We start from the raw sequence: 4,825 nt of genomic DNA, 5'->3' as shown, positions 1-4,825 counted from the left end.
TTGTTTTGAATTGTAATAATGGAATGGTAGTGTGTATGATCTGTATTGCATTATATTGAATTGTAATAATGGAATGGTAGTGTGCACGATCTGTATTGTATTGTTTTGAATTGTAATAATGGAATGGTAGTGTGTATGATCTGTATTGTATTGTTTTGAATTGTAATAATGGAATGGTAGTGTGTATGATCTGTATTGTATTGTTTTGAAATGTAACTGTGATATTTACATTGAACTGTGTGGATCCATAAATTTTATGAAATAAAGACTATTTTGAAACATCAAAAAAACTGTCTCACCATGTCTATTTGTACTGGACAGTGAACAGTGGAAATACAGCCGGACAGTAAAGATGTGGGGAGTTTTACAAAGAGCATCTATTGCAGACACCAGGTGAGAAATAGGAGTATTTTCTTAATGGTGAGAAACTAGTGACCTTAGAAGAGTAAAGGGATTTGGGTGTCCAGGTACACCAATCAATAAAAACTAGTGCACATGTTCAAAAACAAATAAAGATCCCAATTTCTCGGCTGTCATATCCCAAAGTGCCGCTATCATGTGCTTTGCCAACTCTCTGGAATTTGCTGCTACAATCAGGCCCCACTGCCTCCTTCGCTGGTCCATTCCATCCATCCAGCACCCTCTGCATTAAAAAGGTTACATTCAAACATTCTGCTCATCCTATGCCCCAGGTAGAGAAGACTAATAGTGGCAGCAGGACCCTTTGTGAGCTTGGACATTTCTGCTTTTTATTTAAATTACTGTATTTGCAATTCTTCCTTCTTTTTGTACATTTCTGTTTATATTTAATTTTGCAGATTTTGCATTTTGAACAAATTCTCCAAATCCTGTGGGCAGTGAGTGCTGATTTTGGGCCCTTTGATTGACAGCTCTCTCCGCCCCCCCGCCTCCCAACGACCCTCTCAGAGGCGGACTCCTCCCATTACATGACACCCGTGAGCGTCATCCTACTTTGCGCGCTGACGTCACGACGCTTACGTGCCGCTAGGGCCGGTGGGCTGCCGCGCATGCGCAGCGCGATCCCTGTGCCACGTTCCCTCAGCAACAGGTCCGCGCCGGTCGGATGATGATGGCGGCCTGGGGCTGGCGGGCGGGCGGTGCTGTGGGCGGGGGCGAGGCCGACAGAGGGAGGGCCCGCACCCGGGAGTGGCCTGAGAGGGGAGAGCGTGTGGGGCAGATGGGGGGAGTTACTCGGGGCCTCCTGCGGGCCCCATGAACTCTGGCAGCGCCCGGTGTCGAGCTGGGCTCGGGGGGGAGTCACTCTCCCGCCTCCCCGTCAAACGGGCCGTGGGTCGGAGCCCAAAAGTGAGCGAGAATCAAACAGCACAGAGAGAGGCCGCTCGGCCCATTGCGCCTGTGCCGGCCCTGTGAAAGAGGCCGCTCGGCCCATCGCCCCTGTGCCGGCCCTGTGAAAGAGCGATCCCATTAGTCCCACTCCCCCCTGCTCTTTCCCCACAGTCCCGCAAATTTCCCCCCTTCAAGGATTGACCCGATTCCCTTTTGAAAGTTATTATTGAATCTGCTCCCACCGCCCTTTCAGGCAGTGAATTCCAGATCAGAACAACTCGCTGCCGAAAAACATTCTCCTCATCTCCCTCTGGCTCTTTTCCCAATTCCCTTCAATCTGTGTCCTCTGGTTACCGACCCTCCCGCCAGTGGCAACAGTTTACAAGGGAGGGAGGTGGCCTTTGAGACCGTCCGTGCTCTGTTGTAAGATCTCACTGTGTGTCTTGTTCCAGCCGTTCCCATTTGTACCTGTGACCTGACTGGCGGAGTCTGCGAACTCGACTGCTGCTGTGACCCTGACTGTTCCCCCGCGGACATCAATGTCTTGTCCACCTGTCAGCCGGGCAGTGAACCGTAAGTTTCTGTTCGTGTGTTAGTACATAGGCTCCCGGTCCGGCAATGCCTCGATTTTAAGATCGTCATCTTCGTGTTCAAATCCCTCCATGGTCCTCGCTCCCTCCGTATCTCTGTAACCTCTTCCAACCGAATTAATCACCACCGAAAACCCCATGTCACTCCACCCTATCATGGATTCGACCCCACCCATTTTTCTCCTCCCACAGCCCATGTACACTCTACGCACAGTCATTGCTGGGACACTCAGTCCTGTCATACAAACAGTCAGTGCTGGGACACTCAGTCCTGTTATACACACAGTCAGTGCTGGGACACTCAGTCCTGTTATACACACAGTCAGTGTTGGGACAATCAGTCCTGTCAGACTTGGACGACTTGTATATCCATCTTTTAAAAGGTATAGGAACTCAGTTCTAAGAAGGATTCTACTCACTTTATAATAATCCTCAATCAGCTTGTCTTATCATCAAGATGTCAAGCACTAGACACATTGTCTTTAAAGGAAAGCTGATTTATTTGACTCTTGTACAGAATACAGTTAGAAGGGGTTATTAACATCAGAAACAAACCCCAACTGTCAGAATGAACATGGTTCAGTCCTGGATGTGATTAACAGCAGCAATAACAGCAGAATCCAACCCTTGTAATCACATGTGAACTCGCTGGTGTCTCAGCAGGTGGGATGACTGAGTGAATCTCTTCCCACACTCAGTGCAGATGAACGGCCTCTCCCCAGTGTGAGTCCGTTGGTGTGCCAGTAGATCCTTTTTACTTTTAAAGCTCTTTTCACAGTCAGAACATTTGAAAGGTCTCTGATCAGTATGAACAAGTTGATGTGTCAGAAGACTGGATGAATGAATGAATCCTTTCTCACACACGGAGCAGGTGAACGGCCTCTCCCCAGTGTGACTGCGTCGATGAGTTTCCAGCCGGGACGGGGAACTGATTCCCTTCCCACAGTCCCCACATTTCCACGGTTTCTCCGTGCTGCGGGTATCCTCATGTCTCTCCAGGTTGGACGATTAGTTGAAGCCTCTTCCACACACAGAACACGTGTACGGTTTCTCCCCACTGTGAATGGTCTGATGTGTTTTCATGCTGTGTAACTGGTTAAAGCTCTTTCCACAGTCAGTGCACTGGAACACTCTCACTCGGGTGTATGTTTCTCGGTGAATTTCCAGTTACACTGAGGTTTGAAATATTTTCCCACAGACAGAACGGACAAAAATTCCTCATTCTATATTCAAAGGCCGATGATCTTCAGGTGCTGGTGAATTGAGTGACTGTCAGGTCTCTGTGTGATATTTGGTTTGAGTTTTTCATCTTCAAATCCTCCCCTTGTAAGACCCTGTAAAAGGAGTTTACAAATGTCTTCATTGTGAATACAGGGAATACAGGATAGAAATTCAGAACAGGCAATTCCAGTTTCTATGGAACATTCTTCCCGCTCATTCCCCCAGATTGTTAATCCCCGTCCCGCACACTCACCCTCCTCCCTCTGCTGAAAACCAAACCCATCGCACCATCTCCAAGATTTTTCCTTCTATTTAAGTTTTCAATCTTCCATGAAGGTGCTGACTCTGGCTGGGTTCAGTTCTACACTCACTGGTTCCCCTCCCTCTCCTCCCCTGAAGGTGCTGACTCTGACTGGGTTCAGTTCTACACTCACTGGTTCCCCTCCCTCTCCTCCCCTGAAGGTGCTGACTCTGACTGGGTTCAGTTCTACACTCACTGGTTCCCCTCCCTCTTCTCCCCTGAAGGTGCTGACTCTGACTGGGTTCAGTTCTACACTCACTGGTTCCCCTCTCTCCCTCCCCTGAAGGTGCTGACTCTGACTGGGTTCAGTTCTACACTCACTGGTTCCCCTCCCTCTCCTCCCCTGAAGGTGCTGACTCTGGCTGGGTTCAGTTCTACACTCACTGGTTCCCCTCCCTCTCCTCCCCTGAAGGTGCTGAGTCTGGCTGGGTTCAGTTCTACACTCACTGGTTCCCCTCCCTCTCCTCCCCTGAAGGTGCTGAGTCTGGCTGGGTGTTTATGCTCTTGTCCTCTTTTCAACACAGTGTCCCTCCCTATAGCTGCCTGCAAACTGTCCATCAGTAATAGCTCCCACTTTTGGTGATGTACCCTACCTAACCAGTCACCATTTCTCCTTCATTTACAGACACCCCCTGACCAGTCATCATTTCTCCTTTATTTACAGACACTCCCTGATCAATCACCATTTCTGCTTCATTTATAGACACTCCCTGAGCAGTCACCATTTCTCCTTCATTTATCGACACTCCCTGACCAGTCACCATTTCTGCTACATTTGTCGACACTCCATGACGTGGCATAATTTATCCTTCATTTAGAGACACTCCCTGACCCGTAACCATTTCTCCTTCATTTACAGACACTCCCTGACCAGTCATTATTTCTCCTTCATTTTTGGCACTGCCTGACCAGTCATCATTTCTCCTTCATTTATAGGCACTGCCTGATCGGTCACCTCCTCTCTCCTCATCTCCCTCCAGATGTCCGTTCACTTCTCAACAAGGCCCTTGCCATCCACAATCTTATTGCGGATGGTTGCATTTCGGAACATGGGAACAAGAGTCGGCCATTCAGCCACACGATCCTGTTCCGTCAATTGGTTAGGTCATGGCTGATCTGTATCTTAACTCCATCTATCAACCTTTATACCAGAATCCTTAATACCCTGGCCAAACAAAAATCTCTCAATCTCAGTTTTGAAATTATCAATTGACCCTCAGACTCAACAGCTTTCAGGGGGAGAGAGTTCCAGATTTCCACTACCCTTTGTGAAGAATTGTTTCCTGACTTCAACCGTGAACAGCCTTGCTCTAATTTTAAGATGATTCCCCCTTGTTCTGGCCTCCCCCACTGGAGGAAATAGTTTCTCTCTATCTACCCTATAAAATCCTTTAATCTTCTTAAA

This window comes from Heptranchias perlo, unplaced genomic scaffold (genome assembly GCF_035084215.1).
Source record: "Heptranchias perlo isolate sHepPer1 unplaced genomic scaffold, sHepPer1.hap1 HAP1_SCAFFOLD_60, whole genome shotgun sequence".
Classification (NCBI taxonomy): Eukaryota; Metazoa; Chordata; class Chondrichthyes; order Hexanchiformes; family Hexanchidae; genus Heptranchias; species Heptranchias perlo.
The sequence above is the reverse complement of the archived record's forward strand: the minus strand, read 5'-3'. Positions refer to the sequence as shown.